Source organism: Stegodyphus dumicola, chromosome 10, assembly GCF_044657685.1.
Source record: "Stegodyphus dumicola isolate Sdum_Otavi_A_Nest chromosome 10, ASM4465768v1".
NCBI classification, from domain to species: Eukaryota; Metazoa; Arthropoda; class Arachnida; order Araneae; family Eresidae; genus Stegodyphus; species Stegodyphus dumicola.
In genome coordinates, this window is record NC_140777.1 from 79,788,676 (window position 1) to 79,804,041 (window position 15,366).

A 15,366-nucleotide genomic window follows, 5' to 3' on the forward strand; every position below is an offset into this window, starting at 1 on the left:
GCTCCTCCGCACATTGCACATCCAGTGAAGCAGCTGCTGAGGGGCCATTTCGGATATGCTCGAATTATCAGCCGTCATTTCCCTACAGCCTGGCCGTCCCGATCGCCTGATCTTACTCTGTGTGATTTCTGGCTGAGGGGATATCTGAAGGATGTTGTGTTCCGTGCTCCAACTGCAAATTTAGCGGAATTAAAGGCACGCATTTTGCAACACATTCTGAACATCACCCCGGAGACACTGCGATCTGTTGTGGAACATGCTGTTTGTCGCTTTCAAGTTGTTGCACACAACGGTGGACACCATATTGAACATGTTTTGCGCCAGTCTCGCGACAGTTCCGAACTGCTTTGATGAATGGTTCTTATGCGGTATGTCGCCGCAAAACTCTTGAAACCAATTTGTCCCTTTCGATGTGATATGTACAGTCATGCAAATAAAATTATTCAACAATTCTAATTTGTCAATGCGTTTTAATGTTTAACTTCCACCTTAACCCGTTGTTTTACGAATCATTTCTCGTTTCTCGTCGTGATTCTCCCGCTTACAGCGCCATCTGTTGCTAACTTTTGAAACTAAATTTTTTCTTCTGCCATACGCTTTCCGCCTTCTTCAATAACATTCCTTTCAAATTTCACATCATTTCCATCAGTGGTTCTTTTTTTATAGCGTTTTGAAACTTAAACTTTAATTATAATCACCCTGTATTTCATATCGGAGTATGCACGCTCGCAGATATATGTTCTTCGGAACATTGATACAATTTGAAGTCTAAAATCTCTCAATTTTGGATATTTCTCTTTATCTAAAAATTTGAATACTTCTATTCCAGTTACTGAATATTTCTAGTACAGTTACTCCACAAGATGTAAAAAAAGAATCAGCCTGCAGGTCGCATATTTCTATTTTATATTTAAGATCAACGGAGTTGATATCAATATTAATTGGATCACAAAATAAATCAATAGACGGTTTAAGATCATCAAATTGAGAAAATCTTTCATTGAAATCTGTAATTAGCATATCGAATTTTGGTAGAAATATTTTTAAATTCGCTTCTATATTACCTTCATAGATCTCTTTGCAAGATTCAAATGAAATAAATTATTTTGCTCCAAATTAAACCTTAACAATTTTAATTTGTTTCCAAATCCAGTAACATATTTATAAAGGCAACACACATTTTGATCTTGTCCTTGCAAGGATTTATTCAAAATATTTAAATAATTTGTAATGTACGTTAGGAAAGCAAGTGAATAAATAAAATTTTTATCAACTAAATTTGCTGTCAAATTTTCATCGACTGCAATTTCTCTGAGAAAAAGATGAACTTCTTTTCGAAGTGTAAAGAATCTCCTCAAGCACTTTCCAGCACTTAACCAATGAACGTTACTATGTAAAAGCAGATCTCCATACTCAGTTTCCAATTCATTCAAAAATGTTTTAAATTTTCGGTGTGTAAGAGAACGATTTTCGCCGCGAATTAAATTAGTAATTTTGCAAATCTTGTCGCCTTTTAGTTGTAGGGATAAACCACATAATGCCTCCTGATGGATAATACAGTGTAATGTACGACATGTTATTCCTTCTTTTTGCAAAAGTCCCGAGAGCCCAATATTTTTGCCCGTCATAGCTCTAGCAGCGTCGGTTACAAAGGCAGTGCAATTGTCAAATCCGCCATACTGCTCTACTGAATATTTTAATTGTTTGTAAATATCTTCCCCTTTTGTTGTTCCGTGTAATGATAGTAATTTTAAAAGTTCTTCTGAATAATTATAGTTTTTATTTAAAGTTCTTATAAAGATAAGCATTTGACTTGTATCGGAAATGTCTGTGCGTTCATTCAATGCTACCGAAAAATAGCAGCAACTATTGATTAGGTTTTCTAATTTATTAGTGACATGCATGCTAATCTCGTTTACACGTCGGCTTACAGTCTGGTGAGAAAGTGATACTGTTTGAAATTTTCTTACCATTTCGTTGTCATTAAAGGCTTCAGCCATTTTTATGGCACATTTTTTAATGAATTCTCCGGCTTCTTTGCCTTTACTATTTCTACACAAACTTCAAACGATGCAGCTACAGATGCTTCTTGATTAAAATAAATCGTTTGATGATCCAACTGCTTTTTCATTTTTTTTCACTAGTGGTATTTTCATGTCTCGCGTGTACGAATGATACTTTTTTTTCATGCATGGAAAGATAATGGCGCTTCAAGTTATATTCTTTACACACAGCTATGATTTGTAAACATCCCACACACTGTGGTTTACCATTCTTGTTCAGAATAAATAAATAATCTATCTCCCAGCGATCTTTAAATTCTCGACTTTAGAGGTCTATTTTTCTTTTATTAGTAGCACTCATATTCAATAATTATTTTAATTAATAAATAAATATGAAATTAAGTTAATAATATTATAACACAGTCACCCCTCAACAAATTCTGGACAAGACTGCACTCGCACGATTGCATGAATCAACTAAATAGCGCAGGATAGTGTGCGCATCACGTGCGCCAACATAGATAAACAACAACCAACAACCAACCACAAATATAATATGTGGCGCCAACGTTGAGCCAACCATCATCAAACGTTAAACGGATTGCTGCTGTATTCAGCCAGGTTAAGTGAAGTTACGCAAACTAAATAGTACCTACTTTAAATTCAAATTAGATTTAAATTTTCACATAGTAAAATAATTTTAATATTAATAATAATAATAATTTAGTAACATAAATTTATTCATAGTAAAATGTACTCGCGGGCCGTAAAAATAATTTGGCGGCCGCCAGTTGGACAGCCCTGAGTAAGAGTTAGTTAATCAATTGATTTTAAGGTACAGCAAGAAAGGCTTGCCCGCTTAAAGGAAGGTATTCCTGCACGGAGGTCTATGGATCTTTGTTTTCTTTTTTCTCATAACACTCGTGTTGCATAAAACCGTGAAAGCCCCACACACAGCAACCTATTCGTACCTATTCGTCGAGACCTGAACTTGGGTGCAACTAATGTTGAGCAATCTTAACCTGAATTAGGCAATTGGTGGATCATAACAGCTCTTAACACACATAAAGTTCATTACCGGTACTTGAAAAATTAATAACTTGTTTCAAGAGGAAGGGCAGATTGAAAAAAAAAGGGACAAAGTTTAAAACGTATTTCAAAGGCTATGTTAGAATTTATTTTCTAAACAAAATAATAATACATTTTTTACAAAACTATGTTTAAACTACTTTTCTCAAAACATTAAAGAGCGAAACGAGGAAAACGGTTACCAATCTGAAATATAAAACCTAGAACAGTGAACAAAACTTTTTAGTGAACTTCCGATACTGCTGGGAAAAAAATTCATATCAGCATGAGGAAAAAAATAATAAACCTAATATCTACTAACTACTATAATTTCTTCTTTCTATTAATTCTTACAGCAAGACAAAACTGAATTTTAAAATAATCACGAAAAATGTAACACAATAAAGATTAATCATGAATTTTAAAAGCTTTACTACTTTTTACTCGTATATATAACGTGTATTTTGGCAGAGATATGTAGAATTAAATAAATAGATTTACTATTACACCTGAATTAGAAATAATGTATGTTACATGAATCCCCCCAATGAAATACTAAAATATTATTTGCAAGAAATATAAATTTTTTTTTCAAAAACAGACAAATTAATATTTTAATTTATTGGTTGAAAGCTACAGCTCTTTAGTCTTTTTCTAAGACTCTAAAGAGCTGTAACTTCTAGTCAATAAATTGAAATATTAACTGGAAAACTTAATACCAGATTGTAAGAATCTTTTAAAAGCCACACTATAAGAATTCGGCAGCCGCAACTATTTTCATCTGCGGCACCGAAACCAAGCCGTACAACGCGGTGCTCAGACCCAACTGTTGGCAATCGTAAAAATGTAGTAACAAATCAAGCACAGAAACCTACATACCTGAAAAAGGACTTTCGGAAAAGACCCAACACGTGCGCGTGAGAGAAGGGAGCACGGATTTAACGCGGTTTTTCGAAGTATGAGTATCTGTCAATCTCACTCTTATGTTATGCGCCTGTTATGAAAAGCCAACCAGTTTCTCGTGGCCCAGACAAATTCGATGGAGAAAGTAAGCAGCGAAAAAGAGTAAAGCTATTTGAGCAAAGTAGGTCGCGCGAGGTTAATAATTCACAGTTCGGCAGTAGCTGGAACTTTTTAAGAATGGCCGGTGATTGCAAAATATTCTTCCAAAGGTTGAAAAACCGACGCATAGAAAGTTTCAAACGAAGTATCCGGGTTCTCTCATACACTCATTGTCACTATTTTGTAGATGGAAAGTATTCTATACGGTTAGAAAATGTATCACGTGTCGCAATCGCAGGTCGAATGTAACCGGTATAAAAGACTAAAGAGAAAGGAATCATTTACGGAATTTCCGGCGAAGGGAAATGCCAATCAATGTTTGAATTTGAACGGGACGTTCATCAGCATTCCAAACATTAAAGGTAATTTTATTAACATATTAAGTGATGCAAATAAAATTCAATCAATGTTTGCTACAGATGGAAATTACTGGAAACATTAACCAGCTGATGGGGGGGGGAACATATAGATCAAGATTTATAAGCATTTTATACATGAAGAATTTAAATAATATGTTCCATGCCACAAATACATCTGAATAAAAAAATATTTACAACCCACCAAAAAAAATTGATTTAATGACTAACCCACAAAACTGCATTTCTTCAAATGCTATCAGATACAAAGAAAGAAAAGCAAACACATTTTTTTACAAACCTACAAAATAATAACAATTATTGATTAATAAAATAATTAAAAAAATGCTTTACATTAAATCTTACCTCCAAATACTAGAAACATCAGATTAGTGAAAAATCGTGAAAACACCCATGCGGCAAACCATCTGCTGGGATATCAATTCGAGTCAAACTGCCAGTGTTTGGAAATGTTATCCACTGAACTTATCACAAGTTGCCAAACACCAAATACATTTTTGAGATGTTTTTAGGGATAATAATGAAAACTAAAGAGTGACATAAATCTTTTAAATATTTCTTTCTACCATACATCAAGAATTTTTTCTTGACATAAGGTAAAATTTCCCTACTTCATCAAAAACTAACTTTTGCGATAATCTCTTATTTTGCAGACTAACAAAATTCACTGCTCTCTCTTTAAAAGAACATTAGCCTAAATTTTTAGGAACTCTTTCTAATTATCTTTAACTAAAATAAGATGTCTAATGAAAGATTTTATTATGTTTTATTATAGAAATCTCTATCTCTTGCTAAAGGTCTGTAAATATTCTTCATTGCATACTACTCATATGTAATAAAGAATATCTGCAGACTTTTTTTGCATCCCAGCAATATACTTACTACAAATAAACAAAAAAAAACACCAACCCTGACTGAAATGTTACAGATGAATAAATGCAAGGGAGAAAATTCTAAGTGTTTCTTTTTTTCTTTCTTTTTTTAATTATATATACCTTATTATACATTTTATTCTCAAAATTTCAATTTAATATGTGTTGAATATTAAACAGTTTAAACCAGGATTTTGTTACACCAGAAAGAAACTGGGGGGAAGAGATAGCTTAAATAATTATTAGTGATTTAATAAATATTTTAATCAAATTACAGAAATATGATTGAATTAATGCTTGAATTTAACAAACATTCTCTATTTGTAAAAAGCAAATTTTAAGTTACTAAATTTAAATGAAATTTAATGCAAACAAATAAATGATTAATTATCATTGCAAACTAATCTACAATATCATTTAAATTCTAAGAGCATTTATATTGTTTATCAATTCAATAATCAATTATATAAAAAAATTGGAATTTTTTAAAATTCAATTTCTTTCAAATTTGCAGGAAATCATTACTGATTTCAACAATCTAAATGGATCAACAGATTCAGATTGCAATCCTGGTGTATTCCATGCCACTCTATTGCGTAGTTCAAGTATTAATCCTTGAAATTAGCCATTCCTCTTGGATGTTAGTATACTCATCGATACCATATGAGCACCAAAGCTTGTATATTTCATCATTTCTAGCGAACAGATCACGTCACATTCGATATCTTGAAACTTGAGCCAGCAGCTTCTGTCATGCATCAAGCTATGCCATTCCACAATCATAAATGCTATACCGGCTATATTGCTCATGCAGTAAGTCTTGACACATGGACCCACAGTTCCTGCCACTCAAATCGTTGCATACATTTGGTATGAGAGGATAACTCATTTATCTGCCAATCGATGTACACCATAAGATCGCTTTTGAAGCAGAACTTGAAACGGCATTGAAATGTTAAGGCATGTGTATCATTTATAGTAATTCCATACTACTGTAAACAAATGCGTTGTTCATCAGAAAGTTCTACAGCATGCCTCCATCCTAACAGATTTAGTGTCCGCAGATCGGCATCTTCCTCTACAGATATCAGATTATTTGGCAAATTCCATTCGTTTGGTACATCATTTTGCATGAAATCAAAGTTGCAACCAATCCAGTGCACGATGCCGGGGCTGGACAGTTATCATAATGATAGTTGTATTACCGGTGACTCTTTCATAAAAGCCATTCACACCAGCAACCTCCTGCTCATCTGGCAGGGCTATTTCTCGATATCTTACGATGCTGCCAGCCGAGTCCTTTACCACCATGATATAGTTCAGGTAGCATGCTATGAGCTCAGGTACTGTCCATTATTGAGCGGCAAGATTTTCACATACAGCTTTTATTGGACAGCTCAAGTGCACAAATTCACATCAAATAAAGTTCCATAGCATAAAACATGAACATGCTTAAAGATACACTCTTACTGAACGCTCCACTGTATGCAATGAACTCATTATAGACCACTTTGCTTAAATCTGTAGTTCCTACAACGCTAGTAGTAAAGTATGCTTCATCTGAGCTGCATTTTGCAATAGGCCATGTCTCCAACATCCAAAGCCAATCCTGGCACATTATTGAGACGAATATGTGGCTCAGACGTGTTTAGGGGCCGGCACCCCTTTTGGCATGAAGGGTTCGGACTTTAAACCTCCACTTTTATTTTCAGAAGGTTTCTCACCTTTTGGGCCAGATCTCCTTCCATCACGAAGTTGGTTTCGACCTCGTGGGTCCCTGTAGTGCCATCAGAATCCTCTGTGGCAACAGGCTCATTATGCTCTCTCGTTGTTCTGACTTTTTAAGGCAGTCCGCAATATCCACTGTGGGCTTGAACCTCATCTTCTTAGGGACATGTTAATTTAACTTCTGCTAAATACACTGTATCTTTCTAAATTAAATCCTAAAGTCATGAAAAGAAAATCACGTCTTCAGATGGGTTCTCCTTTTAATTTTATGTTTTTAAAACCTAAAATTGAAAGGTATATGTAATTTTATACATTTTATTAAATGCCATACAAGAATTTGGAGCACATGTGCCTTTTTGCTACTCCAAAATCAGTTTCTGCTTCCCAATACCACAAAAAAACTACATCATTTTGAGACCAGGAATTAAATATTTTAAAATCTTTACTATAATGTTTTAGGAACTTCTTTTGGGAGGGGTGTTTCATTTTGTTAAATTAGGCTTATTTCGTAACATTTTCAGTAAGAATGATTAAGTGATTATTTTTATATTATGCTAAACATTAATTTAGAGAACAGAAATAAAGACATTTTAAAGGAAAGAAAAAATCATAAAAGATTTTTTTTTTTTTTTTTTTTTTTTTTACTTAAGGCCAGTTTACACTTCTCCAAGTAACTCATAGTGAGCCTGATAATGTAAACGCTCACTTTGAGTAGAAACATAGGGGAGATGAGTAAGCAGTTTCATTTCTACTTTAAACCAGTTGAAAATTTATTCGGGCAGTAACTCCTAGCAGTGTTCGCAGTGGTCAGATGGATCGATGATCTGATTTTTTAATGCATATGCATCTTGTGAAGTATGATGGGATACTTCAATACCTGAATATTACGACCATTGTTCACTAATACCTAAATGTAACGTGGATATAACTACGGATCAGAATGAATTTAGGTTTTTGATATTGTAGAAGAAATTAAATTAGGGTATCGGATTCAAAATATTTATTTTAAATATATTTATTCCTGAATTTTCTTTAATCAAAAAAAAATTAAATCATATGTTATTCAACTATCCAATAAAATACAGTTATGAATTAAAAAAATGAATGAAAAGCAAACATTTTATTTTTTTAGTATAAATTTCGAAAAAACAGTTTGTACTCATGGCCAATTACACCTAATAAAATATAATCTAAAATTTTGAAATTTTGTTTACAGACTTCCCTTTTTATTTGAACAATAAATTAGGTTTTATTTACAAATGATCAGTTGGAAGTATTAAGATAAAAATCACCGACAGAAGGGTTATGAGTTAAAATTTGAGGGTGTTGGAGAGTTCAAACAAAAGATTAATAATTTTCACTCAACCTCATACAAAGAAAATGGCCTCATACACTTCTGGAACAAATATGCAGATTGTTTATTTTGGCACTCGAAATAAATATTGCAGAGAACTGTAGAATTCACCCGTCCCAGTTTTCTCTTTAATTTCTACCATGGAGGGGTGATCCTCCCATTTCATCTTGCAAATAACAAGGGTGCCACAAAAGGTCGTCATGGATCTGCCCTCATAATGTACTGATGTATTGCGAATACAGCAAAGCACACTAGGGCTATCTGCATAAGGGAAGGGATGCCTTTGTGGAGTACTTTGTAAGGGAAACTGGCTCGTATAAACATTACACATAGGGAAACCACAAAAACGCCCATTCGGGGTATTCAAACCTCGGATTGAACTACCAGTGTTCAATGATTTTACCGCTCGGCCACTGGTGGGCCAAATAAGGCACTGAAAAAGACCTTTTGGTCCATAGTACAGTACAAAGTCTTTAATCCGGACATCCAAAATCCAGAATGATCTATAATCCAGACCTCAAAGCTACAAACTTTCTGCGCATGCGTAAGCGCATAATACGTTTACGCATGTACGTTTAATGTATAAAGGACAGTATAAGCTGGGCTAAAATTACAACTTACATTGTAACAAGTTACATTGAAAGAAATGTTTAATAAAGTAAACAAATAAATATTAAGCTTTTTTTTTTTTTTTTTTTTTTTTTTTTTTTTTTTTTTTTTGTAAATTTTGATACCCTTTAGATAATAATTGCTCTTTATTTCATAAATTATGATTTCATATTTTTAATTTTGTAATTTCTGAATGCCATCTTACCAGATTTAAATTGATGATCTATAATCCGGAAAAACCCCTAATTCGGAATCGCCGAAGTCCACACGAGTCCGGATTAAAGACTTTGTACTGTATTTCTCCAACCTTGCTCTGAAGGGTAGTGGTTAGCAAAGGCCGGTGCAATTTATATCAACTGAAAAGTTCAGTTGTTTGCTTTTTTCACATCTTACTAGATGTAAAATCAACTGCCCCTTGGAATACATTCTAGACAAAGTTCTCGTTGATAGCAAGATTAAATGGCTGATGGATTTGGGCATTCTAAATAAATGTGTTCAGTTACAAGTATAATAAAATACAGTCAAAAGTCGTTAATCCGGACTCGCCGGGACTTCGGCGATTCCGGATTATTGATTTTTCCGGTTTATAGATCATCAGTTTAAATCTCGTAAAATGGCATGCAGAAATTCTAAAATTAAAAATATTAAACGGTAATTTATGAAATAAAGAACAATTATGATCTAAAGGGTATCAAAATTTACAAAAAAGAAAGCTTAATATTTATTTGTTTACTTTATTAAACATTGCTTTCAATGTAAGTTGTTTAAGTTGCTTCGTTTTATGTGATAATACTTTCTCTTTAATTCTATAAACAGACATAATTTCTTGTTCAGTTACAAAGTTCTGCTGTTCAAGTCCCGTAAAATTGCTGTGTCAAGAATACCGACTAACTTGTCAATCGAAATTTTTTCGTTTTCGCTAACCTCTAGGTCACTTTCTTCATGTCTTTATCCATTTTTTGCAGCAATTCCACTTCTTGTTTGATGAATATCGAAACATACTTTTGTTTTGTAGATCCTTTGGGAGCTCCAGCATCGGAAATTCTATTTGACATAATCGAAAGTTAAAGTTTACTTTTATAAAATTGCTCTTACAGTCTGCAAAAAATAGTAAGCCGCATCCAATTCGAAGATTAAGGAACAACGCAATCATCAACATTAACTGAAATGGATAATTAGATAATTTTAGCTTATACCGTCCGTTATACATTAAACGCGCACGCGAAAACGTATTCTGTTTCGCGTGCGCACACTCATATGCGCAGTCATAAAGGTCTTATGCGCACGCGTAAACGCCTAGGCGCATGTGTCAACGCGGCGCATGCGCAGAAACTTTTTAGCTTTTAGGTCCGGATTATAGATCATTCTGGATTATGGGTGTCCGAATTAACGACTTTTGACTGTATATATATTTTATTACACTACATTTAGATAAGCATACTTAAAATAATGAACTTTTCAGCTTTCCAGTGGCGTAGCTAGGGTGGGGCAAGGAGAGACATCTGTATCTGGGAGCAGCATCCAAAGGGGTGCCAAATTGATGCTACAAAATTTTTGAATGAAATGTTTTCCATTCTTGGCACACAGAAAGAGGTGCAAATTCTTCAGTTGTTCCTGGGCACTGGAAACTAGCTACGCCCCTGCAGCTTTCCTCCTCCAAATACATATGAGTAGCTATGTCATTCTGCTACATAATAAACAGTATGCATGAAAGTTGTCCTTGAAAAGAAGTTTTACACTTCAAAACCTTTTTATACAGTACAAAGTTTGTAATCCGGACTCGTTGGGACTTTGGCGATTCCGGATTATAGATCATCAGTTTAAATCTGGTAAGATGGCATGCAGAAATTATACAATTAAAAATATGAAACCGTAATTTATGAAATAAAGAGCAATTATGATCTAAAGGGTATCAAAATTTAGAAAAAAAAAAGCTTAATATTTATTTGTTTACTTTATTAAACATTTCTTTCAATGCAAGTAGTTTAAGTGGCTTCGTTTTTTGTGCTAAACACGCATTCGTAACATTAAACGTGCATAGGTAAAGAATGCAAAAAAAAAAGTTTGTGGCTTTGAGGTCCGGATTATAGACGTCTGGATTACAGACTTTGTACTGTATAATAAAATCAGTCCATATGCTTTCATTAAAAAGCATATATTCACCCTCTAATAAATAAAATATTGAAAAAAAAGTTAAAAACAGATGATGAATTTGAACTTCACTGTTTGAATGTTTTCTCTGCCAATGCTAATAAGAAAGATTTTACTGTAAATAATTTAATACAGTTAATTCTCAATTAAAAGTAGTGATACCAGGGATTACATGCTTTTAAACTCAAAAGCATGGTTAATTAGAGGGCAGTTAAAAACATACTGAAAAGCTGAATAACCCATACTATAACAGAAAAATACTGCTAATAATTTACCTATATCTGTAAGCAATTTAATATACTGAACACGCTCTTTTGGTTACATACATTAAATCTGTATTTAAAGCTCTCTCTTAAACACACTCTTGCTATTTCTTTCTCACTTCGAGATGCATATAATGTTTCTTTGGTACTACAGTCAAAAGTCGTTAATTCGGACACCCATAATCCAGAATGATCTATAATCCGGACCTCAAAGCTACAAATTTTCTGCACATGCGTCGCATTGACGCATGCGCATAAGCGTTTTACGCGTGCACGTAAGACCTTTACGGCTGCGAATATGCGCATGCGCATAGTACGTTTACGCATGCGCGTTTAATGTATAATGGACGGTATTAGCTAAGCTAAAATTATCTAATTCAGTTAATGTTGCAGATTGCATTGTTCCTTAATCTTCTAATTGGATCCGGCTTATTATTTTTTGCAGACCGTTAGAGCAATTTTATAAAAGTAAGCTTGAACTTTCGATTATGTCAAATAGAATTTCCGATATATATTTACTAATATGTAAAGGATCTAGGTAAAAGTTTACAATTGGGTGCCCCTTGTTTTTTAGCAATTCTTTTTTTGACGCTAAGATCGGCGCCACAATTTCAAGATGAACGCTACACAGAACCAAAATAAATAAAGTCAAAAAATTGCACAAACTCTGCGTCCATGTACACATCGATCTGTTTTTACTTAAAAAAACATCCTACAATTGCACAAACTAGGCATTGCGCACTGCGTTAAATTTGTCCATGTACACATCATTCTATTTTCATTTTTTAAAAATCAGGAAGTTAAAACTATCATGGTAACCAGAAATGAGGTTTCATCGCCAGAATTTTTAAAAAAATTGTCACTAATCGAAGAGGCAACCAATTCTAAACTAGAACCAGGATCTACAAAGCGAAAGTATGTTTCAAAATCCGAAATATGTTTATCAATTTCACACTGCTGTGTGGCAGGGGTGGGGGGGGGGACACAGCGGCGCGTTATGAATTGGAAGTTGATCTGTCAGCACTATCCTTATCTTCAGGGCAGATGTTTTTATTTTATTTGGCTTATAATTCCTTACTAAATGTAGTATTTCATCTCAATGTACTCCGTCTTTGATATGATTTAAATCAAGTTCCTCGTCATTATAATTCGCTTCCGATAATGAAGAATGTGACACAGAGGTTATTGAAAACGAAAAAATTTCGATTGACAAATTTGTCGGTATTCTCGACACAGCAATTATAGGACTTCAACAACGGAGGTTTGTAACTAAACAAGAAATTATGTCTGTTTAATAGAATTAAAGAGAAAGTATTATCACATGAAACGAAGCAGCTTAAACAACTTACATTGAAAGAAATGTTTAATAAAGTAAACAAATAAATATTAAGCTTTTTCTTTTTGTAAATTTTGATACCCTTTACATCATAATTGTTCTTTATTTTATAAATTACGGTTTCATATTTTTAATTTTGTAATTTCTGCATGCCATCTTACCAGATTTAAACTGCTGATCTATAATCCGGAAAAATCGATAATCCGGAATCGTCGAAGTTCCGATGAGTCCGGATTAACGACTTCTGACTATATTCTGTTTTGAGGGCCGTAAAGACCCTATACAAACTTCAACGTAAGATTTGATGATAATACGGCCTGGAAGGATGACTTCTTAAGCAGCAGTTTAAGTACATTTTATACATATCCTACAGTAAGTTACAATTTACACAGTAAGTAATATAAATAATCAAGTTAAAAAATGCAGTTTCAAGACACAAAAAATTTTGTTTTAGTAAATAAAACACAGTTTTAAGGTTTTTTAAAACAAAATTAATTTTACTAAATTATATAAATCAAATTTTACCATGATTTAAGAATTATAGTGATCTGAAAACTTTTGGATTATTAAAAACAAAATACCTCATAATTCTCTAAGACAGTATATTTTAACATTAATTAAATGATTTACATCAGAAGCTGTTAAATTATTCGAAATACTTAAAAGAAAATCACTCTTCTTTTAAGGATTTCGACCCCTATTCAAACTAAAAACCAGAAAATACTCCTTCCCATATGAAAGAATCATAACAAACTGATTTTATCACAACCACATGTATAACCAAACGCACAGTTTTAATGTAAAAATAGGAATACTTCCAGCATTATGAGAATATAAACACATAACACTGACACTTACCTGACAATACACAGCTTTTAGGTAATCGGCAACAAATTATTGATAGAATTATATTTTAAGAACAAATTATTACTGGATTAAAGACAATAATGTTATTTTACAATATGCTTGTGCTTATACTTTCATTTCTCATACTACACAACACTACACTTTGTCACGACATAAACTGTTACTAAAATCTGACATATGACAGCATATGACACTGAAATCGAGCATATTTACGTGTAGTAAATTTGTCATATGAATGTTTCCACCTGACACAAGCAATACTGGCGGCAAGTAAGGCCCGAGGTGATATAATATTAATCCCAGCAGAAACGGAGATCAGATCATTCGCCAACAAGAAATATGACGGCATGAATAATAAATAAAATGAAATGGATCCCCCACTTTCGAAAACTCCCACGTTTGTCGCGGAATATATGGAGTGTCTTATATTAACTATGGACAGAAAAAATAACTTCTAACTTTTAATTTTTGAGAGAACTAACTTCTAGCGTTTGTAAAATTTCGAATTCATTAGCAGAAACACATTCCATTCACATTTCATGACAAGTACCAATAAGAAAATATAAATAATGATTTACACGGTTAATAAATATAAAATGTCAACGACATATGGATCACCTTACGAATCACTCTTAAAAACATATCAAATAACCAGATATGAGAATTCTGCAATGTAAACAAAATACAACTTTACCGCACATGACACTTTACGAATGACATGATCATGTTTGGCTCACCTGTAACAGCTGAGTTATCACTAAGTCACATCATAAATCAATTGGCTTATCACAAGATATTTCAATTCACAAGAGATGGCACAACTAACGACGTTAAAAATTCAACACTGAGTTAAAAGTCCCACAAAACACCGTAATAACACATAAACGCTCACAGTAAGCGTCACCACACCACAAACGTTGCATACAAACTCTTCATGAAAGTGGTGTTTACGAGAGAACATGCCTCTGTTGCCATTTCGTCTTCTAAACTAGAAAATAAAAAAGACAGTAAAGAAATGCGGCTAATGTAAATTTATAAATCATAATTAATATTATGCGTAAAGTCCAATTTAGTGGAACTTCTTTTAATCAAAATTGAAAGAATAAAGTTGAACCAAAGAGTCGGTAAAACATATCATACCTTCCTTACTTAAATCAACTTCCTTTCGATTTGTTATTCTTCAGAGGCAGCTAACCTATTCAGGAAAAGTTGATTTTCATAAAGCAAGGATGATCTCTTTCAAAACATTATTCTTCAGGACCATTAGCATCGAAGTAGAAAAGTCGCTGAACGCTGTTAGTTAGTCCAGGGTTTCATTTTAGGTCAACAGGCTGCAGGGGCGTAGCTAGAGGGGGGCAAGGGGGCATCTGTCCCCAGGCGCAGGATCCAAGGGGCGCCAAACTGATGTTACGGCATTTTAGAATTAAATGTTTTCCATCCTTGGCAAGCAGTAGGGGGCGCGAAATCTTCAGTTGTCCCTGGCGCTGAAAACCCTAGCTACGACTCTGACAGGCTGACTGCACAGGCGTTTCCGTGGTTTTCCTAATGTGTCACTGTTGTTAGGAATACCTTTTCATTTTTAGTTTAATGTTTATTTTTTGTATTTTATATTTCCTGGCTTATGGACAAGTCTCACTTAAAATTTTGTTGTACGGAACATTTTTTAAGGACTGTCA

General features: G+C 33.6%; 1 protein-coding gene across 3 annotated transcripts in view; it reads right to left on the reverse strand.

The window, feature by feature from the left end:
* The window catches only part of Hr39 (Nuclear hormone receptor FTZ-F1 beta), a 279,902-nt gene extending 265,267 nt beyond the window's left edge, over positions 1–14,635 (reverse strand). For 2 of the 3 annotated variants that reach the window (XM_085825122.1, XM_085825118.1), the window contains exon 1: positions 14,428–14,635. The gene's annotated coding sequence lies outside the window, so the exon portion shown is untranslated. Of the gene's footprint in view, positions 1–3,950; positions 4,082–14,427 lie in introns of those variants that run through there. The other variant, XM_085825120.1, reaches the window with a different exon arrangement.
* Between the last annotated feature and the right edge of the window lie 731 nt (positions 14,636–15,366).